The following is a 27,406-nucleotide window of genomic DNA, read 5'->3' as shown; positions in this document are numbered from 1 at the left end:
CCCTGGCGCAGGTGCTGGTAAATAATAAGGTGTCTGAAGTCTTCACGCTGGCCAGAGGAACTCGACAGGGCTGTCCCCTGTCCCCCCTTCTATTCGCCCTTTCCCTCGAGCCGCTTGCGGCCTGGATAAGACAGGTGGCCACCGTGCAGGACATAACATGGGCGGAGGGATGGGAGGATAAGATATCTTTATATGCCGACGACATACTTCTTTACCTCTCGAAGCCGCGTGGGTCACTGATCGCGGCGCTGAATATACTGGACAGTTTCGGTTGCAATTCTGGCTTCCGAGTCAACTGGGCCAAATCGCATCTATACGTCCTCCGTGGGGACCCTCCCAGGCTCCCTGATTCTTGCCCTATTCGGGTGGCAGAGGACGGGTTTAAGTATCTCGGAGTGTATATTACTGTTAATAAGGCTCTGCTTTACGAGCACAATCTCAAGCCGCCGCTCCTTCGGCTTCAACGGGAGGCGAAATCCTGGCAGCATCTGCCCCTGTCATTGCTGGGCAGGGCAGCCTTATTTAAGATGCTCTCGCTCCCGCGGTTTCTATACGCACTTCAAAATTACCCGCACCTGGTCCCAAACAGTTACTTCCTAGCAATCGAAGCTGCGCTGCGCGACCTCCTCTGGGCCGGGCAGCCCCGAATCTCACTGGCCAAACTAACACTGGGGTGGTACGATGGCGGAATCGCCCTCCCCGATATTCGCAAGTACTACTGGGCGGCCCACCTATCCGCAATCAACCAAGGGACATACGGGGACGGGAGTGACCCGGCTTACGGCATGGATAGATGGCTGCTGCCCGGAGGGAACTATGAAATAGCACTTTACTCTAGACGGGGTGTGCGCAAACTCACCGGCCCGACACTGCATTCGGTGCAGCTGTGGCACATCGCACAGAAAAAGCTCGGATGGTCCGGAGTCCTCACGATGGCCACGCCACTATGGGCCTCAGAGGCGTTGGGAAATTTGCGACGCACCAAAGGATTCCGCAATTGGGATCTTATCGGCATCTCTCAAATCAAAGACATGTGGGGACCTGCCGGGGTCCGCTCATTCGCCCAAATGCAGGAAGCTTACGAACTGGCAGATGCCGAATATTACAGATACTTGCAGGTGCGCCACTCCTTGCGGGCGAACATCCCACCGGAGGTCAAGTTACCGCCAGCCTCCCCGCTCGAAGATAGATTGCTTGACCGACTCCTCGCGGAACACGCCATATCCCTCACCTACAAAAAACTTGTTAATAACCCCCCAGACTTGCTTCTTCCCCTTAGAGAAAAGTGGGTCGCCGAAGGGCTGGAAATAGATGACGAGGAGTGGATGCACGCTTTGGCTTCTCCACGTGAGGTCGCGATATCGGCCCGATTGCGGCTCATCCAATTGAAGATCCTACACAGAGTTTATATCTCTTGCACAAGATTGCATATGATGGGTAGGGCTGATACAACGCTATGTAGGAGGGGGTGTGGAGGTGATGGCACCTTTTTTCACGTGCTGTGGGACTGCCCGAAGGTTCAGAGGTACTGGAGGAGGGTGGTGCGGGAGATGGAAGAGGTGTGGGAGGTGGAGATTCGCCCGGAAGCCAAGAGGTGCCTCCTCAACATATGGGAACCAACTGACCTGCCGCCAAAGGGGAGGATCTGGGTGACACTCGGGCAAATGATAGCAAAAAGGAACATTGCCAGGCTCTGGGGCAGCGCTGTTCCACCGAAACTCTCAGACTGGACCAGCGACATGGACTGGTGCATGCTGCAGGAAAAGACAGTATATGTGGCGAGAGGGTGCCCGCGCAAGTGGGCTGAGGTATGGTTCAAGTGGAATGATTTTAGGGGGGGAATCTGCGAACCTCCTTCCATTGTGCAGGAAGACCCCGGAGATGATTAGACACTTGCTATCGCGGCTCGGGGAGCTGGGAGAGGGAGGGGAGGGTGCTGGCTAGCCAAGGGCACACATGAAAGCACAGTGTTGACCGATGTTTCGGGAGGGAGGGGGGGGGGGGGAGTTGGAAGTTTCGGCACTTTATGCCTCCTGGGCAGCCTGACCTAATTTGTGATTGTTTGCTTAAGTCTGGGACAAGTAATATTCTTCTCTACCTCATGGTACGTGTGCACTCCTCAACGCCGCCGTACCTCCGGGTTGACGGCATAGGGCTGTGTGATCAGCTATACATCCAAATCTGTTTTTCGCGGCCGGCCCGCTGGGTTGTAGGCTCTTTGCTGTGTACCGCAATGTTTAAATAAAGGTTTTCAAAAACTCAAAAAAAAAAAAAAAAAAAAAGAAAATGATCTGGCAGTTAGTAAATAAGTATGGTCTATGTAAGTCTGACTAGGCATTGTAAAAGGTTTCTCACTAGAAGGAGTGACATCACCCCTGTCAGGCATTCCTGTCGAGTGAAGTGGGAGCAGTAGAGGAACACACTCCACTACCCCCTGCCTCACGCGCTGCTTTCTTGTTTGATTAAAACATTCTGGTTTGGAGGCGGGGGAATGACCCGCAGACAAGGATTCTGGGAAACTCTACTCTGTTTTCACTCACCCATGGTAGAAAATCAAAGGTTTTCAAAAGAGGCTCCAGGGAGGGAAGGACGTTTACAGGAAAGGAAATGCTGTGAATAGAAACTGTAAAAAAAAAAAAAAAAAAATTGTGTTTACATTTTGTTTTTCTTTATAATGTAACTTTTTTGGATGCACCCTTGTTCCGAATTCTTTGGACTATTTCATTGGTTATTTTATTTGCTAGGTTACGGTTTTTATGTCCATCAGATAGCCCCAGGGTGTTTGAGGTGACAGTGATCTTTTATTTTCCTATCAAGAGAAATTAATCTCGTTTTCTGAATCAAACCGTTCTAGTTTTTACACATACCCTGTTCTACAATTTGTCTACGAACCAACACGATCTACGAACAACCCTTTTGTTATCATTCCGTTGTGAAATATTTTTCAATGTAAAATTACTGATAACGTCTCCAAAGCTATTGCTGTCTGATTGGTGGTTGGGCAGAGCAATTTGCATTTGTTACCCATAAAAGCTCGAAACGGGTTTGCATATTTCCTGAGGGCTTGTGTTTAAAATTGACAAACTTTGTGTTTGTATTTCTTTAAGAACAAGAAAACTGCCATGTGATGGTACTCCTCTTGGGGCTGATGACTATCTGTCTTCCTATTTCAACTTGAAAATTACTGATGCTGTGTGTGAAATTATCTAATATGTCACCAGCTGAGCTGTCCGTCATCTTTTTCTGTCCTCTAAGTCTTGCAGTTCTGGCAGGATTTGTCCTGTCACTTCTACATTGAATCAAGCAATATGGTTATAAAATATATTAGGCCTATTGTTATCCAAGGCCTTTTATTTAAAAGAAAAAGATTTTAAGCACAAACATTTGTTCATAGATATATGGAAGTCAGCAATGTGACTGCATTGGTATCCCAGAATAAAACAGACCATAGTATGAAAGTCTTTGTTACTTCTTGGAATATATCCTATCACAATAAAATTGGGTCTGAGAATAAATTCCACAGGGAGGTTAACTTCTAACATGGTTTCAGTTGACAGTATAAAACACCCATGTCTGGAATTGTTTCTGTGTTACTACTGTTGTACAGATTGATTTTAGCTTGAGTTTTTGCTGAATTGGGCAGCAGTGTAAAAGGGACCAATTTGTGTTTTTAGATGTACTTCTTAGTTTCCAAAGTCGATTAATCTCAATAGATGAGAGCATGTCTTCTCTATCTCATGTTAAGACTTGCATGGTTTGATTTGAGAAGAGCAGCTTCAAGCTGATATTAAAACAGTGAGGAGAAATGCTTTTATAGATTGAGAAGGCATTTAAAGTATATGGGCTGCGGTACTTAATGGAAGCTAAGCTTTGTTAGGAGATCATCCTTAAATTCTTGTATCCTTGATGCCTCGAATCAGAAAGATGTATGTGCATTTTGGAAGCTGTGCCAATGTACAAAGTGGGGGTACAAATGAATGGCCCTTGTCTTTTGTAATGCTTTTTCTTGCAATGTATTTTAATTGTGATTGAAGTATTGGTGTGCATCCACTGCTCTTTCATGGTCTATTTTGGTCGCATGGTAAAGTAGCCTCCTTGGTACCATTTCAGTGTTTGTGTAATAAGTGTGATGTACAGTTGTCAATGTATATTTTTGTTTTCTTTTGGTGATCTTCTGTAGGGCCTCCTTTTGTAGCTTGTTTGTGATGGCCACAGAAACTAGATATGTGAAGAATCTATATTCCCAAAGGTTGTTTTGGTGGTTTCCCTGAGATGCTTGCCCACAATTCTGAGATTACAGCCAAGCATGATTAGATTTAATCTTATTACCAGAATCCTAAAGCGTCCTAATGATAGAACAATATCTAGTAACTCCCATTGTGAGCAGTTCCCCCTCACCTCAGTCGTGCTAAATCTGCCATTTAAGTCCAGAAGTGGCTGTCCATAGAGGACAGGGTTGTCTTTAAGGTGCATTGCATCTACGTAGAGTTGACCACAGACTTTTCCCCTACATAACTAGGTACGCCCTACACCCTTAGATTTTTAATTGCCTTCTACCAATTGCAAATATAAGCACTCCTGTATTAGTGCTGCAAAAGTGCTTCTCTGGCTCCTCCCCTTTTAGAATTCCTTGTCCCTCCTATTTAGGGCTCTCTAACGGTTTGCCTTGCTTTGAAGACCCATATCTTCAAGTTAATGCTGATGCTTTACTTGTCAGTCCACGGGTGTGTGTCGCTTACTCATTGCCTCATGTAACCGTCTGGTATACATGTACTTAAGAAAATCGAAAAGATAATACAGCCCTTTAATATTTATTCCAACTAGTTCTGACTTTGCTTGTTGAAATCCATGTGTATAGTGTATGTGTTGTCTCTGAGTGAGGTAATTAACTTTTACAATGCACAGGCATGGCAGTCTAACCTTTGTCTTCCAAGTGCTTTAATTGCTGGCAGCTAAACGAAAATTGGAAAGTTTGAGTAAGTAGGTTACTATAAGTGAGTATGCGATGTTACCTTGTTGATGGCGAGTGGATCATTATTAGATAACTTGGGCTACTATTGGAGACGAATGTCTCGCCAATTAAGGCCAGTCTGTCGGCACCAAGAGTGTATAGAGACTGATTGCTCTCTCCCCCTTCTATTCACCTTGATTCCAATTGGAAGGTGTAACCTAAACCTGCTCATTAGATATGTGGCGCCACATCTAGTAGACACATATATACCATCCTTAAGTACCCGAATAGATGGATGAGCAGCAGAGGGAAGAGTGTGTTGACGAAGCAAAATCATTTTATTCAAGGGCCAAAATCAATAAACAAGCATTTGCAATGCAATAGGTCTCGCATTTACGCGATTTTGAGCTGTTGACATTGCAAATAACAATACCAATAGCTTAAACTCCCATAAATGCGAGACCTATTGCATTGCAAATGCTTGTTGTTTTTACCCATGGTTCTCTTATGCAGTCTTCTTTGCAGAGACTTCCCGCATCAGCCATGGAGATCTTTTTTCATTTTGTTTGTCATGTGTTCTGATGTGGAGAGCTGGGTTTGTTTTGTCATTTGATCCCTTGGAAAACCTTTCCAATTAATGCAGTGAAGGCCTCTCGCATGAAGTTTGACAGTGCGGCCTTGTTGTTCAGGGGCCCGTGCAACTGGGTTCTGTTTCTAACTTCTAATTCCCTGGTAAACTATCGTTCTTGGAAAGCGTCCTGTGCGCGCAAAGAAACGCAGATGTCCGAGTCAGGAGCTTTTTATGTTTAAATTCTTTAGCTGTGCAGCATGGCTAAAACATTTAGCAAATAAAATAGGTCCCAAAGGGGAGAGCTATTAGCTTTGTCAATGCTTGTTAATATCCAGTGATGTTTCTGACTTCAGAATGCCCCCTGTTTGCTTATGTCCAATTGTGTCTTACATTCCAGCTTGTGCTTTTGTTAGATATATAAGATTGGGTTTTGGCCTTCGTGGAGTCTCTTTGCTTGATGGCGTCTTGTTTTGAGGCTGTTGCTCGTATTTCATATACTCTAATGTCTGTTCCGCGAGTGTTACGTCGGGTGGCATTTGCACAGCACTGCCATTTACCGGGCTTCTTGGCGCTTTACAGCTTGAAATCACCAGCGGGCTGTGCTCGCGCACGGTCACGAGCCTGACCATCGGAAACAGAGAGACGCCCACGGGACAGTCGGTGCAACAATGCAGAGCCAGTGTGGTATTTACTGCCCCCTGGTGCATATCTGTCCATCAGGAGCCGTGATTAGGACCAAATGTCCGGCGTGCGGGCGTGCCCGGCCAGAGCCTCTCCGAGTAAAAACAGGCAATTAAAGCCAGCCACGCTAGAGTCCCTGCCTCACAATTGCATGCAGATGTGATACCGAAGAATGCTCTTAAATTCCACTCCGAACTCATTAGTGCATCACACATTGTGCGCGAGCCGCCCGATTGTGGCGCGAGGCGGGGCCTGTGCGTGCAAAGAGCCCTTTCCTGCAGCTTGTTTTAAAGTGAAGGCTTTGATATTCAGAATTACTGCAAAGCCGCAGCTCCCAGTGCCAGGGCTCCATCAGTCTTGGGTCATTAACCGCAATCAAAAAGCATTCTGAGGCACCGGCCTCCTCGCACTAGTAAAAGGCGGTGTAGCGCCATGAAAGTCACCAGACGGACATTAGCACGCTTACAGTATTCCCTCCGCTGAAGTGAGACGGCTAGCTCTGTATGTAGCAGCGCAGAAACACCTAGGGGTTTCTCTGAGCTACATAGATAGGTCACAGGCACCACCAGGGTGAAATAAAAAAACAAGAAAAACAAGCCCGGCGGAGCGTGGCGCGCGCGCTTGGCGAGGGCGGGTAGAGAGAGCAGGGTGTGTGGCGAGAGAGGAAAGAGGGCGATGGCGTGAGAGACAGGGCAAGACAGTCCGATAGAAACACGGGAGAGGTACAGGGGCACCGAGGCAGAGAGAGTGGACGATTTTAGTGAGACAGAGAAAGTAAAAGAGAGAGAGGTGTTCTGCGTTCGCTGCGTCTATTCTTCTGAGACCCCCAGAACATAAGCCTGCATCTCTCACGCTCTTATTTACCTGCCAGACATTGGCTTATCTGGAATTTTGTCAGTGAGGAACTTGTCCTCCGCCGCCCTTGTTTCCCGAGACTGCAGACTCATTAGTCACCAAAGCAGATCGCAAACAAAAAATGTCCACTGCTGCGGAGATGTGCCCCGTCTAATTAAACAAGCCCGGTGGAGCGTGGCGCGCGCGCGCTTGGGGGCGGGGGAGCGAACCCTTTGAAGTCCTCCCAAAAAGCGGAGTGCATGGCGGCACCAAGCGCGTGATTGTGCGCGTGCTAGCAATGCAATCCGCTTTTTGGGAGCACTTTGAAATGCCCTTTTACAATAGTCTCGCTTTGCGATCGCTTACGCGATAGCAAGGCGAGACCTAAAAACTTTGCAATTTGTGTTACTTGTCAATATTTATTCTTGGGCATGTCCAGGTGCAGGCTATTCATAAAATGTCTGGAGCTATTTATAGAACCATACCTTGAGGTGTCAGGAGGCAACAGACCGAAACGAGCATACATTAGCCTGGACAGGAAGAAAAATATATTTTTGGCTAAATTTGTGAGCTGTGGGTGTAAGGACATGACTTAGCCCAGAGTAACCCCTACTTGCTTAACTTTATGTACAAGGATCACTGGTGGTTTTAAGATGGGTATTATTCCAGCTGCTCTAATCAAGCTAGTACATTGGAAAAGTATGAGCCCCCATTAAAGACCATTAAGTGACAGAGGGTAAATAATAAAGCAATATTTGTTACAGTGGCGGGTATTCCTAGGTAGTTATTGACTGAGATGTTGTCAGAGCACCCCAAGCAATGCCGAGGGCACATGAATACCAGTGAGTGTCCTTCTCTTTTGGATGATATCGCTTGTTGGATTTTTGTGGGTAATAAGGATCTGTAGTTTTTGTCCCTTTTGAAATACATTGTGGTGAATGTATAGATTTGTGGGCACAAATCGAGTACATAGAAAGGGTGATGGCAGATTTTAGTCACAATATAAATTATTTGTTGGGGCATCAAACCAATTTTAGGAATCGTGGTGCATTCTTGGGTGATTTGAATCTATAAAACCCGTGGAACCTCTGCTGGGATTTAATTAGCAACGTTTGAGGGTAGAGTTTTCTCTCTTGATTTTCTCATGGAAATTATGGGTGGTGCCCCAGAAGCTAAAATGGGGGCACATTTTGTATACATTCACAAATGTATATTTCTCATCAATGCTGTGTTGTGTAAAACATGCACATCCAACAGTAGTCGTCTTGTCAGCTGATTTCCCGAGTGTTCTGCAGCTTCATCAGTGTTCAAATGAACCCCTATATTGCAAACGTTTTATATTCATGACCAAGTGAGGAACTCTTGAATTCTATGTTGTTGGAAAAGGAGCTGTAGAACGAAAATATTTTTTCTATAGAAGAGACTACTGTAGACGAACCAATTGAAGGGTTTCATGTTCTGGGAATTATGGCTAATGCTCTAGAAAGCTGAAAAAAGACATGCTTTCTATAGATTTGCAATTCCCGCCATATTAATTTGTTTGGACAGCGGACAACTACTCCTCCCTGAATCAGTTAGGTGGCAGGATAGCCAGTATAGGCATTTGTCCATTAGCTGTGTAGTTGATTCAAACTGTTTTTTCCGCAAAGGAGGTACATTTGCCAGGACCAGTACTAGTGGGGAGGCTGCTGGTGGAGAACTTGGTGTGAGCAGTAATCTATATCCGCCGTGAGACTATCTGGTCTCCCTGACGACCAGGGGCAGTTATTTTATTCCCCAACGCTGGTTGTGCCTGATGAATCAAGTCCCTTGCACCTGGTGGCAATAAATTTGGATCCTTCGGCAACGACTTGAATAACCAATAACTACGGGGTGAGAGTCGCAAGATCGTATGGCAGAGCTTAGTGAGGTGGATGAGATGGGTGGTACAGTCAGACCCAGCCGGTGCGCGCTGGGAGTTTAGTTTTTTCCATAACTAGTCATGCGGACTCGGCACTTAGGTAATCTAAAGGGCACTGAGTAGGTATACTCTGAGCCTCTACACGGGTCAGTCGCTTTTCAATCTGTGTTAATTTGGCTAAGATGGGGTCCAATAAGGTAGCCATCATTTTGCTTACTTCTGCACATAGTGCATCGTCGAGTAAAAGGGATGGGTGGGGGGAATACTTAGTTGGAGCGGTATTGGAGAACGCACTGTGCCGAGCCCCGTCGCCGTTTTGCTGTTTGCTCCCTTTGGTTTTGGGACTTGCGTAGTTTTGGTAGGCTTTGAAATCCCACCACCTCTGTCGCTTAGCCGGAGGCTCATTTGAGGGGTCCGGGTGGGATGAACCCTCAGGATCCCTACTAGAAGTAGCGGGTGAAGCTGATGTAACAGTCGAAGTTCCCGGGTTGCTTTGTGAAAGATTAACAAATGGAAATCATTGCGTGCTCTAAGTAGGGGAATTATCATCAGGTAAACCCACTAAAGAAGTCCTCAGCCGGTGGGGCAGAGGTTCCATTGATAGATGCCTCTCAGTTAACTCGTGGGTGAGTACACTTGCTGCTCTGGACAGAAATGCGTTAAGCGTTGCTACGGTCCCTCCGCCCACTTTATCACTAGTTCCTTTCCTCTTCACCATTTTTGTAAACAAAATAAATAGACAGTACCTTAGCTCGGGCGTTGGATGTTAGATGGGGTGCCCAGCCCAGCCTCCTCCGGGCTCCGATTGGCGTGGACTGGCTCGCCCTTGGCCCGGGCTCCGCCCGTGCGCGTCCCCGTGTGTGTCCCGCTGAGGGACTCCTTGCACCTTTTACAGGTATGTAGTTGCACGGTGGGAGGCGGGAAAGCTAGTCCTGATGCTGCCCCCGGTATCGTTGGCTGCTACAGTGCCGCGGGACTCCTTGCGCCTTTTACAAACTTTTAGTGTCGCCGTGGGAGGCAGCAAAGTGAGTCCTGATGCTGCTGCCGGTATCATTGGCTGCTACAACACTGGGGGGGGGGACTCCTAGTACCTTTTTATAGGCGTGTAGTGTCGAGGTGGGAAAGCGAGTCCTGATGCTGCCCCGATCTCATTATTGTGCTCGTATACATGAACAGTATTTATTCATCTAACATGAATTATCACACTCTTATCCAATATGGATTACTACATTTGTATCTTCAGTCATACATAACATCCAAACACAAATAGAGTGCACAGAATCTATGCAGTTGTGAAGTCTCTAACACAATATTCTGGAATACTATATACTATTCACATAGACAATTATCATACGAATATTTTTGAGCGTACGTACATTTACATTGACCTCTTCTATTCAATCTTCTTGTGGCTTATTATCTTTATTGAAATGTAGAGGAAGTCCCAGTCTGGGTTTCCCCCCTCATGCCGAAGGCAAACCTCTGCCATGGTCATGTCTTCTGACTCAAAAGACCCTTCTTGTGACTGGGTCCAAGCGTACTCGCCCTCTCCCCTTGTCTATTGGGCTAGCAAGCTACAAAAAGGGTTCACATAAAATTTGCATTCTCTCCTTGCAATTATCTCCTTTGGGGTGTAGTTACCCTTCATAAGTGCCCATGTCATGCCATTTTTTGCTTTTTCTGGAGAGGGGCTAAGTCTCTATGCTTTCAGTATCTTATTTTTGGAGCATCGAGGTTCAGTGAGGATCAGATGACCTTGCCTCTTGATCTCCTCATCTGCCTTATGTCTGTGATTTGGACATGACTGGTGGTTCGCTGCGCTGTGACCCTAGACTGGAGAGTAGTATCTCATCAGCCAACTTCTACTCCCATCACTCTCTGCACCTGGCCACCCCTTCTCTCTTCCTCTTCCAGGGCGCGGGAAGTTCTTTCTTCCCCGTGTCTCCTAAGTACATCCCTGCATTCGGATCTGCCTATCTTTGTCCTGGTCCTTCCTGTGCTCCCCCCACTGGGTGTCTCTACTCTCACAATTATGCCGCCTGCAGCTCTGCATTCGCTTTCTTACCCTGGGGAGCTAGAGCTTCCTTCATTGCCTGAACTTGCGGGATCGCTACCTAGGACGGGTAAAAATTGCCCAGATAACCACCCTGCCTTATCTGCCCCTTTAGGGGCTGAGGTGCGAGTCCGCTGTGGTGCACTACGAGTTGGTTTCCTGAGCGGAACTTGGACTGGGAAAGGCCTCTGCTCTGGAGTGGTTAGAGGTCAGTGTGATTGGGATCCCCCTCTGTCTGCGCGGGATCCCTTTTTTGTGAGTGTCTCCTCTGCTTTTTCTATGAGGGGGATTAAAGTACCCTTAGGCTAGTGTAACCACACATATGCCAGTGTATGGAGGAGGGGGGGGTGCTGAAGCTTTGACAGTGGGCCGAGCTGTGGGGTCCTTTATTGCTCTTTCTTCGAACAGTGTCCAGAGGTCAAGGGTTGCCTCCCTCTTTTCCCTCTTATGGCCTTTGTGTTTGGTAATTGTGTGTTTTGGTATGTTCAATTATTTTGGGATCGAACATTCCCTCCTTAGGCCACGGGTATGTGTGCGCTTCGGTTTGCAAGTGCCACACATGGCAATGTTTACAAATGTTTGTCCTTTCGTTGGGAAAGGCTCCCCGCATATGCTACAGATGAGTGCACAACTTTGTGGGTCGAGGAGCTGTGAGAGGGGCATGGGTTTTACCCTGGTTGGTTCTTTGTGGGCATTTAGTGATGTCCTGGTGATCTGACTAGGCAGGGCTGGGAGTAGGCAGGTACGCTGGGGAGTTTTGTTGGGAGCTAGCTGCTAAAACTTGGTGTGGAAAAATACAGTCTCTTTTCACCCTGAAGCAATACAATGGCAATCAAAAAGTGCTTTTTACATGCATAAAATCCTAAAAATTTCATAGACAATAAAACCTTTCTTTGCTTTACATCAGTAGTAACAGTGGTCAGAGGCTGGTGACGGGACAGAGGCGAGGGATATATTGAGAGAAGGTGCTCAGGAGAACATAGAGTGCGCATTTTATCAGGTCGCGTGAACTAACCCTCAATGAATCACGTGCACACGAGTGCGTGTTTTGAAAATTCCGGGGTGGACACGTGTGATGGAAATTAAATTAGGAACATGGTGTCAATATGCACTCAGAGTGCACAAATGACCAGAATTCAGATGAGACCCCCCCCCCCCCCTAAAAAGAATAACACACACATAAGAAGATGCGTGTTTTGAGAGCAGGGTGAACTGCATGACTGTTTGTAGAGTGTTTGTCAGCTGGGGCGCGTCATTTAAAAGTGCATGCGAGGGCTTGGAGAGTAGCTGGCACATATAAAGCGGTCTACAAATGGTGGGTTGTACTAATCGGGCGCTCGTGGCAATGTAAACAGTTGATCAAGATAACACGTAAAAAGCGAGGCACACACAATGATAATGCAATCCTGTTAAGCAGGTTCTTCTTGACCACAGACCAAAATAATGCAGACAATGAGAATGCTCTTCGGCAGCGCAGGTTCTCACTCGGACAACGACGACGCAAACAATATCCGTGCATTCCTGCAGCACAGGCTTCTCTCATTCAGGCAACACTCATCCTTCCTTCATACAGCATCTATATAATTCTAGGGCACAATTGTTGTACAGCCTCTACTGGGCTGTTTTAGAGTTACCCCTAGTCTCCTAGGTACTGTCCCTGGTCCAAATTGATAATGGCTTATTCGGTTATTTTTTCCCCTCTCAACACGCCTTTCAGTTACAGAAGGTGTTAAGAAAACCCTCCTGCAACGAAGCCCGTGGTTAACTAAAAAATATGAGGTTGAGGCTAAGGTACCTCCAGGCCACTCTGTTCAGGAGTGCTGGGTGACTAGTACATAATAAATAATATGAAAAAGTACCTCCAGGCAACTCTTATCGGAGTGCGGGGTGAATCTATTTCTATGCTTACCGATTCTCTTTCCCACGCAATGCTGTTCGTATGATTGAGGAAAGAAAAAGCTAATTGCTGTGTCTAACCCTATCCGACTGCTGCTAGTGGACGGATCCAGCTTTACAAATGCTATGATTGATTGATTGACCATGGGCTGGCAGTAGAGAGAGGTGCCTGCTGCACCTCTTTCTTCCCAAATGCGTGCAGAGTGGGCTTGGGTGGCTGGATCCTCATGTCCCCTGGCTGCAGTCTCTGTGTCTGCCATGATCAGCTCCTATGCTAGCTCGCCAAATGTTGAAGCAGGGTATGACTTGATAGTCAACGAGGCTTGGCAATTGGAACAGTATAAGTTTAATTAAACCATAACGGCGGGAATAACGGCCATATCTCTTACAGTTGCGTGCTGCAATTCATTTGCATTAGGTATATGGCATTTTTTTTACTGTACTGCGGGTGCAGTAAAGAGAAGCTCATCCCGCTTTTGGGAGGAAATACCGGTACAGTGGGCCATAAGTTGTGTATTTAGATGCATGAACCCACGCTGACGTAAGGGGCCTTGAATACCAACTGGAGGTCACATTCTAAGGCAGTAAGGTAGCCGGATGTGTCGTGTGGGTTATCTAGGGTGATGCTTACTATTGGGCTTTGTTTGGGCCGTATCTGATTAATACAACTGACTGGCTGTTCGGTACCTATACGTGCATTTGTTTGTGTTTAGGAATGTGTGCTTTTGACTCGTTTCTTTAGGTATTACATCCTGGGGCCATACGTGATTTATTGCTGCAATCTTCCAGGTGTGTTTGAGGCTTGTTCAATATCTGGTGTTTTCCATCATGGGAAGCACTAGGGGTGGACAGAAGGTTGGTGGGTTATGTTGATCTGTTAAAGGGTCACTCTGAGACTGTAACAAGTGTTTTATTGTGAATTTGGGTAGTGTAGGCAACAGTTGCTCTGAGGTGTGCTGGACTCCTAAAAGCGGGAACTTTTTATAAATCAATCCGATGTGAACAGTAGGTTGCACTATAATGAGGCTCGTCTCCGATCAGAACTATGAATCTCTTGGGTAGATATAGTTCTTAGGGTTTCATTTAGGATATTCTATCCTTATTAGTTGGAATGTTCCATCAGTATTATAGCCTTTCTGGCTCAGGATCTACCGGTTGTCAAGTGGCTTATCCTTCACTATAGGCTCTTGTCTACAGTTCAGGCCTATAGCTGGGGTAGAAGGCCTTTAATGACTGGTATTATACTTGGTATATGGTTATATTGCTAGTACTAGACTTTTTAGCATCAAAAGTTCAGATTTGACTGCATTTAACTGAGACCAGCCTCTCTGGACCCACTTTTTAGTCCGTGCCCTAGCGATAATAGTTACTTCAACGACACCTGCTGAGGTTTTTTTTAAATAGTGTACTTTTGAGGTCCTGCCAAAGAAATGCATTTTTCTTTAAAAGTGAATATTTCTTTAGTGGAGAGGGTTATGGTCTTGCACACAGATTGTAGAAGATATTTCTGTTTTTCTGTCACTAGTTAGAGGTAGGTACACTTCGTTGAGCATTTTCATGTTAAAATAACTGTTTCTGGAACAATTTTTCAAAACTGAAGAGCTTGCTTGCTAGCCCACCCTCCTATCACACAGAAGGACCAGTTGGTAAGTTGTTTCATCAGGCAATACCAACAGCACACCTGATCTTCAGTGCCACTTGTTACTGAAGGACAACCTCATATGGTCATTACTTGTTGAGGAAATGGCTCTTCTCCTGCTGTCTGAGCAGGGCTCGAGTCGGGGTACCACGCGGGTGGACGGCATCCCCCCACTTATTTTACCAGGTTTTTCCGGGTGGACGCCGTGCTGGACAGCATTGTGTGAGCAGAGAGGCCGGGTGGGAGGGAAGTTTCCCGTAAATTACCAAAGATATGCTAATATTTGTAATTGGAGACTTTAAGAGGCACCGGTGGTGTGTGCAGGCTGGAGTGATTGGGAGGCGGAGCGAGCAGGCGTTGGCGGTTAACGCTTGGAATGTGTGTCCTTCTGTATCTTGTGCACTTTTAAGCACTTCGTTGTGCAACTGGGGCACCCCCTCGGGGGAGTGGGGGGGGAGGGGGGGTTGCAAAGGACATCGAGGAACAGACCAGGGGTAGCAGTGCTGTGAAATGCCCCGTCATCTAAAGGCATATGAATACTCATGAGATTCCTGTTGTGACGTCACTTCCGGTGACAGCGTCCCCCCCCCACTTCTTTTTTTAGGACTTGTGCCCTGTGTCTGAGTGCCACCATTACCCAAGAACTGATTCTCCATGGGGGAAAAACGTAGATTAGCTTTAAAGAAAATCTGGGTTGCTGAGCTACATGCCAGTACCAATTGAAACCTGTGGCTAAGTAGAATGTCTATGCACTTGTATGTGATGGAGACAGATAATGCAACTTCTTTACTTTTCACCTTTCTGTTATTGTACACAAGCTGAAGGCAATGTCCTCTCACTTCCTGTGTCCGGAGTTGAGATCACAAAATGGAGGGAAGCCTAAGTAAGAAAAGTGCTTGACAATGGAAAAAAAATAAGATGGCCCAAGAAAAGGTTTGTATGAGATGCTATCCTTCGTCAGAAGCTAAGACATAAATAGGGCTCCCGGTGTTCTGGTATTTTTTTGTGACACTTCTGTCTGTATTTACCAATATTTCTTTTTGCTATTTTTTCTGTATTTATCCATATTTATTTATTAGTTTTTTGTGACAACATAAAGCTGAAACTAGTATACTTGCCCTTGAATACCTGATAGGTTTCAGGGAGATAAACACCTACAGAAGATACATCAATGCACTTCTATGCACATTTTATTGTCCACCTTGTGCATATCAACTGGCGTTTAAGCCTTTTTTACTGAAGTATCTTTCTTTTTTAAACCACTTACCTGTCAATCCGCACAGCTATTGGCCTGGCAGTCACAAGTGGTAACATTTAGAATCACTCACACAATTTCTGTTTTTTATCCACATTTAAAAATAAATACAGACAGGACAATACATGGCTTTCTGTCTGTATTTATCTGTAAAAATCAGTAAAAATGGAAAACGGGGAGGCTTTAACATAAATAATAAGCATTTTTATTTATTGGAAGAATGCATGCCCCTTTCAAGCATAGAGCAGACAGATCATATAAAATAGTCCTTGTTTTGTGCAGCCTGGATAAACGATAGTAGTAAGTCTTGGCTCTAAATATTTAAGAACAGTGCCTCTAGTTTTTCTGCATGGTACTGATCAGCATTCCCAGAAACCATTTGGTTTAGCTGGAAATAAACACATAAAACAGCCCTAGATTACGGATGTGCAAAAAGATACCTACAAAGCTATGCCGCAGAGGCGTTTTTGGTTGATCATTTTATTTCACGTGATATGCACTGGGTGCATGATTTCCAGGAAGACACTCCTTGGTGGCAACGTTTTGGGGATAGAAGCTTTCCATAACACAGGTCCTTTGTCTAGATAAAAATAACCGTGAATGAGAATTGCTTGTACTTGGGAGCTGCTGACACTTGAATTAGTTTCACATGGTGTTAGGCAGGTCCTCCCGTGTTGTCATTAATGGAGCTCCTCCCAGAGCTCTGAGCAGGTCAGCATTTGGCAGCGGCCCACGTTGGGACAATCCCTTCCTGTGTTGTGAGAAGCTCTCTGCTTTGGCTTGTTCTGTTTCCTCAAATGTGTGACATCCAGTATCGCACACTCCAGACACATCTCCTAATGCGTTTCTTATCTTTTAAATGAAATTGGTATCCTTGTGTGCTAGTGGGGTCTTGCCATACTTTTCAACCAACCAGACTGGGGCTATCCTCATTCTGCACTTTGACTAGTGCAGTCAGTGAAGTCATTAAAGTTGTCATTGTTGTAGAGATTGTCTTGCATGTCTTCATTCCCTGTTTCAGTCTGGACTCAATGTGTGAAATAGAACTCTGCTCATGAGTTTCTGGTGACATTTGTAACGACTTGAGCTTCGATTGTGTTGTCTGTGGTGTCACTTGGCACCCCTGGATGAAAAATATGCAGAGTTATAGATGGGTAACTGTGAATAACCACCAAGGGAATCTGAGTGACAGTAAATAGACAAGAGTGAAGCTCCAGGTGTCTGTCACTGAGAACCCAAAGGTGGAATACCTCCAAACCACCCCCCCATATTATTCATGTTTACCCACCTGCCATTTTATACTATGTCAGTGATTCGCCTGCTGTCCTGCCACTTACCTCTACCTCCCTCTGCCCGACCCATCCCCACTCAAAGTTGAAAAGAGTACTTGGTATTTTTCCACACGCACAAACACCTTCAGCATATCCCCCTTGCCCAAATTGGGAGGGGGGATATACTTAACCTTCTGCCAATCTCCATATTAACTTATTCATATGTCCCCACCCCAACTGCCAAATTGAAAATAACTGGCCACCTGCACTGCCCCCACCACCCTGTGTACCGTCTCTTCCCCATCCTGACCAAAGCCACGCCCTCTGTTCTCACATTAAGGGTAGGAGCCCGTGCCGTGCTGACAGCAGCTCTGAGAGCCGGTTCTCAGTGCAGCAGGTTTCCTGCCAGCGCACATCTGCAGAGACCTGCAGCTGACTGCAAATGTGCGGGTTGTGGTTGTCGCAGGCAATGGACCACCATTATTATCTTGCCTTCTTTGGGTCTGTGAAGACCTGATAGTCAGAAGTTCAGTGAGCCCTCACTACCTCCGTTGACTTATTCATAACTCTGTTATTGATAGCTTTTCATGTACATGGCTGTGTGCTTTGTAGCATACTAACTCCTTTTTGTTAATGCTCTGTTAAGGAGTTTTTAAAGGATGAATTAATTACCCAGTGTTTATTATGAGGCTAAGGGAGTTGTTTTTATCTGTTCCTTTTACAATTCCATCACCAATGTAACTTCTCTTGCGACGATTCTGGACTAAAAAGATATCACCTACAGAATATATTGAGGGGCTAGAAGCTTGGTTTCTGACCATACAGGGTAAAGAAACCGACCTGGATATGCAGGATAACCTGTTATGCAGGACAGCCTATAAGAATAATTGATGATGGCGATTCAGGTCTCCTTACCGCACTCAACTTTTCTGCTGTCAGAAACCCTGGACTACCCGCTCCAGTTGTTACTCATGCTCAGCCAGTGATTGAGCTGCTGCAAAAAACACTGTATAGTATCCACCGATACTGTGATAATCAAAGTTTTTAAACATTAGTAGTTTTCACCTCATCAGACTTCTCTCCGAAGGCTACCAGGTGTGCTTTGATCAGTTGCCCTCATCAGCGTTTAGCGTCTTTTAGGTGGTTTGAGCTAAAATTGTGCTAGGTCTCCACCCAAGTAACAGATGTCTCACTACACTCGATATTTAATAATGGTGAAGCTCATTTTTATAAAAACAGAGATACAAATGTCGACTGCCTTACCATTATCATTTGCTGATGTTTGATATTATTTGTTCACTGAATACATTGCTTCCAAGTAACAAAACTCACAGAAGGCTATTTTCACGCGGATAGACTTTAGATGGGGAACGTTTTTCCTCTGAGATTTCTGGAATTATAGCCAATAAACGAGGTTAATTGGAAGATGATGAAATTAGGCTCATAGTCCTGTGGGACTCCAAGCTGGAAATGTTTGTCAGGAGTGCCACTTTTAGCAGTATGTCACCAACAGCGGTGGTATGCTGTAAGAACATGTGATTTGGTGACTTTGTTTGGCTATGTTACCTCGGCATCAGCAGTTTGAAACTTTCTTCAGCTACATGCAAGTTAAAGTGGAAGGGGTTTAATCCATGGCTGATGACAGGTGGGCACCAATAACTGCGGCGTATCCATGTGCAGAGGCCGCACAGGTCTGTGCCTGCCCACAAGGACCTTGCCACCCAGCGCCAAGTACAAATGTGTCATGCGTCCGGAAACAAAATGTATTATATCAAAAACATCCTGGTATTGTTATTGCACGATTACAACTTAATCCAACAGATTCACCTGCTAAAAGCTGAGATTTTGAGACAACCTGTACCTCTAAGCCACATTCCTCCAGTGAAGAGCCTAATGTTAGTCTGAGATATGCAATGCTTATTAATGCTGATCTGATTGAAATGCACTCGCTTGATTTGTTTATAAGCAAAGACTGGATTGCTGGGGACAGTTCCCCTTGTCTCTGCACTAGAGGCAGAGAATTGTAAAATGATATGTTGCAGATACTGCCACCATTCTGTTGGAGGTGTGGCAGGAATGGTTCATCAAACGTTTGTTTTCGAAATCAACTTCATTTATTGAAGTAGTAGACTTTGCCTTTTTGTTTCAAGTTTAACTAGGCGCTTTAATGCTTCGTCCTGATTTTATCATCATCCTCCAATTGCAAAACTACTTTCTGTCAAGGTTAATTGAACAGGTCTATTGAACCTCCCTCAATTGGAGCATGTGATGCTATCTGGGGTTTCACGTACGTGTCTGCACATTTCTTAAATAGCTTTGTAAATTACCTTTAAAAGATTTAGCAATATTTAAGGTTGCCTACAAACAGATGATCCCAAAAAACAGATCATCCCGTAAATTCCCATATTTTCGTAAAGTACATTACAGAAGGTGGAAGATCTGTTTATGTTTGGACTGACCACCCTGGGATTATGTTTTCTGCGGGTACTTGCGGGATGGGGAAAAACACGTTTCTGTAGGAAATAGCTTCTAGCGAGATTCAGGATTTCGAAAATACTTGATATTGAGCTGCTCAGAGAATGCATTGCTCACAAATCTGAGGCATAAAAGAAATAAGTGCTGCACTAGCCCATCCACTCACCTAATGGTGCTCGATAGCCTGAAAATGGCCCATGATTTGATAGCGCATGTTCAAACCTTGGAGTATACTGATGGGTTGGCCAAAAGAAAGAGCAGTTAATGTATCTCTTGTTTTGGATGCACAAGGGTTGGAATAGCAAGTGTCTATTGTCTTTTGTGACAGATGACAACCTCACAATTTTAGTTTCTTATTGATCCTAGGCCTGCTACCTCCTAAATTTAAAGCCTCAGTTATAATACTACAACTTAGAAAAATTTCTCAAATCCCCAAAAATGAATGTTGGGCTTAGTTCGTTGCTGCCATATATCTCCTAGATGTCAGAAAATGCCGTAACACATCCACTTAAGACATGTGAAGAAACAAATATGATACTGGATCCTTTTCAGGTTGGAGTTTGGCTGGGTAGAAGTATGGAGATGTAGTACTCTCCGCTCTGCATGTCTTGACGAGACAGTTGGTGGTGTCTTTATCAGTAGCTTTCAGAACCATCTGCTCCAGCTTTCTGATGGAGAGAGTTTCAAAATGGAATTTGAGAATCTGTTTGCGACTCCACCTTCTTAAAGCCGACACAGATCAAATGTGCATGATCTACCGGGCAAAAACAAATGGCATTCAGACATGATACTTCAGTAGGTAGAGATGAATTGGTATTGGCTAATATGCAGTGGTAAATGTTAGGTTACAAAGGTGATTGGAATAATCCAATGTGGCATCATGCTTTCAGGAAAGAGTGGGTTGCTTTGGTTTGTTTGCCTCATGGTCTTGGCCCGAACAGTAAAGTAGCCATTAATTCCAAGGCCACATTCTGTAAGCTTGCCTCATAATAAGCTACCTCAATCATAGCTCCTTCAGTCACGCGAATGCTGAACACACATACAGTTTGGGAGGGTGACAATTGTTCAGTGTATGTACAAGTCGAGGGCTCACAAAAATATTCTCAGCATCCCGCTCCATAGATCGAAGCTGACCTACACAGCCTACGGCTTTTGAGTGGTAAAGTTGCTATTGGAGTTGCTGAGTTACTAGTCGTTCTTCCTGACATTTAATATATGGACACCAAGGGAAGGATTCATAGATAATCGTGCCACTGCTGTTTGTTTCATTGGGGAAAGAATACGTGCTGACTAAGCAGTTATTTATTGGCACCGAAGTCCGGATTATGTCTGTTGACAGCAAGAGCCACGGTGGAATCACAACAAGCATCTGGGAGACTCATGGAATTTTTGGAAAATTGGAAGTGTGCAGATGAAGGGATCATGTTGCAGGACTATTTACTGGTTTTGAATTTCGATGTGGGTAACTTTTGTTGGAATAAAATCTCTTTTAGGCAAGAAGGACCCTTAAAAACACTAAAATAACAAATATTGAATAAAGGAAATACAATTATCATATTGTTGTTAAGCCAGGGAGTGATGGACCAGGTAGTATGCTTCGTGAGCATTCTACAAATTTGAAATACACATTTGCATTTTATTTTGCATGTTTTGCTTTTTTATGCACAGGGTGGCTAGGTGGTTTGCCCAGAATAACATGATTTTTTTCAGGTTTCATAGGCATGACAAAAGAGCTCTGCTGCCTCTTTGGGTTTTTCGCTTCAGCTAGGGTAGGGACCATGTAGTATGAAGCAGGTAAACCTCGTAATTCAACATTCATGTTTAGGTCGATGCCACCCAGACAGTGCAGCTGTCTGGTTTGCTAACGTTACCTCAGGGACTTTCGGAAAGCTTCTTTGGGAATGCATTCCGCACATCGCTTACCATTGGCTTTGTGGTCTGTCACTCACATTTGCTGGCTTTGTTTTAGGCTGTCCAGCTTGAGTTCATCCCTTCCCTTGCCCAAACCCTATTTACTTTGTTCTTCCACCAGTACTAAATTTCTGTAAATAAGACTTTAAGTCTTGTTTTTGTTTTGTCACATTTGATGCCCATACAAAGACTGGGGTCAAATGTCAGGCTCCGTCTTCCAGCGAACTTGGTGTTTACTTTTCTTTCCCTGACTTCAAAGTGAGAGGATTTATGTGATAATCATGCTGGCTACTCAAGGTGTGATGTACGATGTTTATTTTTTTCTAGCACAAAACAAAATGTTAATGTCTGTAAATGAACTGTGCAGGTATTTCAGGATGTGGAACGCACAAATTAAGCCAATTTTGTGTATTTCTGAAGTGGTGGAAGCATATTTAGTATGATCAAAACAAACCAATACGCTTGGCGATGAAGTTTCTACACATTTTGCGCTGCATACTTTTATCAGTAAAACAATATGTGAGTGCAAATGTAATGGTCATTTCAATTGAAGATGTGTTGTCTGAAATAGGAGTGCGCTACCACACCATGAATACTCTACTTTACCCCACTTCACTCTGCACTACTCCACTCTATGCCACTCCAAACTGCATCACTGCACTCTATTCTGCACGACTCCAATCTGTGCCACTTCACTCAACGCCTCTCTACACTACAAAACTCTACACCACTGCATTCACCCCTGCACTCTATGCCAATCCACTCTACTCTGCACCACTCTCCAATTATACCACTGCACTCTGCAACACTGCACTCTGCCAGTGAACTGTGAGCCACTCTGCTCTGCGCCACTGCAGTCTGCTCTGCGCCACTGCACTCTACGTCAATTAACTCCTCTCCAATCCTCTGTATGCCACTCTAATCTACTATGCACCACTGCATTCTACGCCACTCTACTCTATGCCACTGCACCAGACACACTACTCTGCACGACTGCACTCTTGGTCACTAAACTCAAATGCCACTCTACAACAATGCACTCTATGCCACGCCACACTGCCCGGCATCACTCAAGGCCACTCTAATGTATTCTGCATCACTGCTGTCCATACCACTCCACTCTGCCCTGCGCCACTCCACTCCACACCACTTCACTCTCTGAAACAATCTACTCTCTACCACTGCACTCTGTGATACTGCATTCAACACCAATGGACTCTACACCACTTCACTCGAAAGCAGTGCACCAATCTACTCTGCACCACTGTACTTTAGGCCACTTCACTCTAGCCCACTGTACAACATTCCACTCCACAATACTGCACTCTAGGACGCTCTACTCCAATTTATGCCACTCCACTCTACAACACTATGCCGCTCCATGCCACCTTACTCCACTCTATTCTGCGACACACTATTCCACTCTACTTCACTGCTCCACTCTGTGCCACTCCACCTTGACATTTTATCCAGTGGTTCTTAATCTTTTGACTTATGTGGACCTCCATTTAATAATTTTGGAACCTGGTGACCCCACTCAATCATTATTATAATCTGAGGACCACAACTGAGTAATTACTGGAAGTGGGGGGCCCAGCCAAGTATTTTTGTTGATTTGAACTTCAAAGTAATAAACAAAAATACAGAAACAAACATTCATCTGTTTAATTAAACATAAACTGGCCAAATGTTGCAGCAGATTCTGATTATCAAAAAGGAGAACACATCAAACAAAAGCACAAATGATGAAATATTGTATTTAATTCACACACCAATGTTAAAAACAAGCATTGGCATAGCCAATAGGTCTCGCCTTTGGGACCTTATAAGTGTTTAGCTATGCAACAGTTGCATAACTAAATACTTATAAGGTCCCAAAAGCGATACCTATTGGCTATGCAAAGCGGCCGTGAAAGTGATCGCGATCACGATCAAACATCAAAGCGGCCGTGCGGCCGCGAAAGTGAAAGTAATCGCGGTAAAGTGTGGCGCGCGCGCCCGCACACATGCACTGTAGCTCTAGGCTGGCCTGGTAGCACTTTTTGGAGCCCTCTCAATAAGTCTCGCCAGACCAGCGCATGCGCTGGGTCAGGCGAGACCTAAAAAAAGGAACATTTTAATGAAAAGGTTGGAACTTTTCTAAATTCAATCGATGCCGCTCATCATTCATACTATATTCTGCTTGATGCAGTTCCACTGCTCACACAAATCAATCTGATACTAAAAATTTTTTACCCCCCTATTTTAAATTCCTTCACATTTTCAGAATGTTTTCAAATCAATTTGTTGTTTCAATACACTTTTTAAATCTGTTAATGTTATTTCAATTTCTAAGCAGTCGCGGGCCCCCTTAGTAGGCTGTGCAGAGTCCCAGGAGTACCCGCACTGCAGGTTAAGAACCACTGCTCTGTGACGCTCCACTCTGCCATTCAACTATACAGCACTCTATTCCACTCTTCCATCCCTCTGTCCCACACTACTCAACTCTACTACAATCTACTCTGAGTCGTCCTATGCTACATCACTCTTCTCAACACCCTCTGCACCACTACACTCTGGTCTACACCACTCCAAGACACACCATTCCACTCCACAATTTTCTACTCTAGCCTCACACACTACTCCACTCTACGACACATTACTCCCTTCACGACACCCTACTCTCTCCACGACATTCTACACAACTCCACGATAATGCCACTACATGACACTACTTCACTCATCTCTACTCTACTCCATAACAATCCATTCTACCCGATCTTACAACACTCCACTCCTTTACCCCACTAACTTGTAGCCATGCTGAAGTGCAGCCACACTGGTGTTCAACCTGACTGTTGGAAAAGCTAATCGCTCTTGCATAGGCGAGACTTATTGGCTTTGCCAATGCTTGTGTTCATTTGGATCTTACGGACATGTCAGAATTTTTTTTTTTTTTTTTTTTTTAATGTTCAGAGGTAGGTTATTTCAAAGCCTGGGAGCAATACCGGAATTACTTACAAAATATCATGTTATGCATGGAGGTATCACTAATAGTGTGTTATACTCCAGTCTCAGTTGTCGGGATTCGGTAGGGATGGTAGCTACATGGTTTGTTGTTGCTAGGAAATAAGAACTTATAGCTTTCAAGGCGGCTATTTTCTGACATGCAGATATAGGTGGCATAATTGTTTAAGCTTAATTAATAGAACCACTCCTTTGTTATTCTATCAAAATGGCCTTTTCTGTATTGTATGCAGTTTACTGATAATTACTTGACAATGTTGTGTGAAACTTGTAATTGTGCACATGTAAGTAACTTTCCTTTTTTCCCCCTCCTATATCTCCGGCCTGCTTCTTTGCTGTTTTTCCTGCCTGGACTGGTTGCTGTAATGTGCAATATTTGGAATTCCATGTTTTACTGCGCCCTTGTGGATGTGTGCCCCGGTTATCTGCAACGCTGGAATGACGGAAATGTGTTGTTTACAAAGTAGCTGTGAGTATCCCATATCACCTTTCTACCTGAATGCCATTTAAAATGCCTGTTTTCTTCTGTTAAATACAACAATCTAATGATGTCAGCGGGGAAGAGGGCACATATCTTCTCCTCCTTCCCCTTTCAGGCAGATGATGTTGCATAGTTTGTGCTGACAGGTGCTAGATACCATCAGCATTCAGTGCTCCTGTGACGTCTGGGACATTCCTGCACACCTCCACAGAAACAATGCACTCATGGCACGGTGTCTCCAGTGACACTGCTTGCAGAAATGCATTGTGGGTTAGTTACTTGGTTTATTTTTAGGTCGAGCCTGGGCAGCCCATGCACTGCTCTGCGAAGCATTCTGTATTGAGATATGGACTGGAAACCTGCCCACTCTCCGCCCATATTTTTCATTGGCTTGTGTCACTGTCCTTGGTGAATGTGGGCTTCTAATTCGTTAATAGGCTTGTTAATCCCTCCTTAGTACCACCTTGTCTTCATTAGTAACCTCCCATGAGGACATCCCCCCTGTTACGTATGTTGGTTCTCGGTGGGTTTTAATCACAGCCTCCGAGCACTATTTTGTTAAATGCTTTTCACCATGCTCTCTCGTAAGGCTTTACCTATTTTTCCTCCTAGCACGGCACGGCACGCCACAGTGGCGGCCGCGCATTTGAGTTATTTGTGGCTTTATGTTTTGTGTTTTTTTTTATTTTTTTTTTTAATATAACTTCTGTTTGTAAATTGCCACATGCCACGCTTTCACGTTAATATTGGCCACTCCCCTTTCTTTAAATGAGCCACGTCTAAGGAAAGCGGCACGGCCACCATTAAACTGCAAGTGCGGCATGGGGCGCTTTAGCAAACACCCATTTGCAATGCAATAGGTCTCGCATTTTCGAGAGTTTCGTAAATGCGAGACTTATTGCATTGCAAATGCTTGTTAAGCTTTGGAAGAGAAACTGTTATGTAAACGGCTTTCTAATTGTGGTTCTGTGTCCATTTTAATTGCCCTGGCTTCCTGATGTTTCGACCTGTTGAATATATCTGTGTTTGTATGAGTAGCAGAGTTTGCAGGTTCGTGTACACGTTTTTTCATACAGAGATTGTAGTAATACTTCTAAAGCAGATTACTGTCGCTCCTTTGAACCTTAAAACTGATTTTGAGTTAAATGGGTGATACTCAAGCACTGTTTGAATACATGTTTTCTTAGTAAATAATTATAATTCTTATCCTACACCTCATTGTCATATCCAGAATGTTATATTTGTAGTCTTAAATTACTGAAGGTTTTGCTGGCAAATGTGTGCACCTCTGGCACTGCTCTCAGAGGCATCCCACTAGAGCTACGGCATGCATGTGAGCGCTATATCCCTAAACTGGGCCTTGTCCCAGCTCCCCTGAGTCTTCGGGTCAGCCGCATGGTGCTGTTCACACTGATGTGTATGCTGCAATGGATCATAGTTGGTATTGCCACTTAGTCATGTCAATCCTCAGTGCTGTCCCACAGCATGTAAGTGGGTGTAAACGATATGCAAGAGGCCTTCTCATAGCTGCCAAACTTTCAGCTTGCTTGTGTGTGACATTTTCATAATTTCAGTGTAATTATGAGGTGCATTCAACAACTATGAGTGGCACTTTCTCACAAGCAAAATCATGCAATGAAGATGAGGGAAACCTATAAATATCAGAAATTACACCCATTTGAGCAACAAGAAACTCTTAGAAGATCTTAAAACAGATGTAAAGCACCAGAAATGGAAGGGCGCTAACCGAGTAAAAAGCAGTAACTCTCAGCTAATTCTCGTAAAATACGGTTTTGCAAATATGCCTGTTCATGTTGGAGGATGTGTGTGCCAGAAAGACCTCTACCAGTGCCCCTGCAGTGGAAACCTGGAAGGACCAGATAGAAGGTGTCCTCTCACATTCCTGGGCAGGCTCAGTGCTTCATGCAGTGATGGACATTCTGCCGGCCCCACCCACTCCCTTGGACCCGGTTTTCAGCATGCTTCAAAGACCTATAAATCCCCGATATGTACACCTGAAAAATGCAGAATATTTTGTCCATTAAGCCATAATTGACTGCTCCGACACACTCACAGACCTTGCATTGCACTACTTCAGTGCTCTGCTGGTCTCTCACCTGTGAAACCAGGAAATGTCTTCCTGCAGTGCCAGGGTGCATCTTTGGACAGGTTGTTGGGAAGAGTCACTTAAGCTGCAGGCAGTAGTTCTGCAAACTGGCTGTAGGTGGCTGTCTGTGCTGCTGAGAGAGTTGGCTTGACTGGTTGATGTACTGATACTCACTGCGCTAAGCAGCTCTCTCTGGCTGTGTCACTTTGACGGCCTTGGTCCGTTTGGGTTCTCATTCAGGAGCTATAGTGTCCCACTGTGGGCAGGACGCTGGAGCTTTCACGTGTATACCTGCCGGAGAAGACCTCTGCAGAGCTCTGGAGCCGCATTGGTAGAGGTCTGTTTTCACAAGGCATGGCTCAGCTGGACTGGGGG

At 44.9% G+C, this 27,406-nt stretch overlaps 1 protein-coding gene across 5 annotated transcripts in view; it reads left to right on the top strand.

Moving 5' to 3' along the window:
- Positions 1 to 27,406, top strand: part of SEPTIN7 (septin 7) — a 495,709-nt gene that overhangs the window by 66,109 nt on the left and 402,194 nt on the right. The window contains exon 1 of one of the 5 annotated variants that reach the window (XM_085607477.1): positions 24,894 to 24,912. The exons of the other annotated variants lie outside the window; for them this stretch is intronic. The gene's annotated coding sequence lies outside the window, so the exon portion shown is untranslated. Of the gene's footprint in view, positions 1 to 24,893; positions 24,913 to 27,406 lie in introns of those variants that run through there. 5 annotated transcript variants of the gene reach the window in all.

This window comes from Triturus cristatus, chromosome 5_2, assembly GCF_964204655.1.
Source record: "Triturus cristatus chromosome 5_2, aTriCri1.1, whole genome shotgun sequence".
NCBI lineage: Eukaryota > Metazoa > Chordata > Amphibia > Caudata > Salamandridae > Triturus > Triturus cristatus.
Note: the sequence above shows the minus strand (reverse complement) of the source record. Positions and strands in the feature narration are given on the sequence as shown.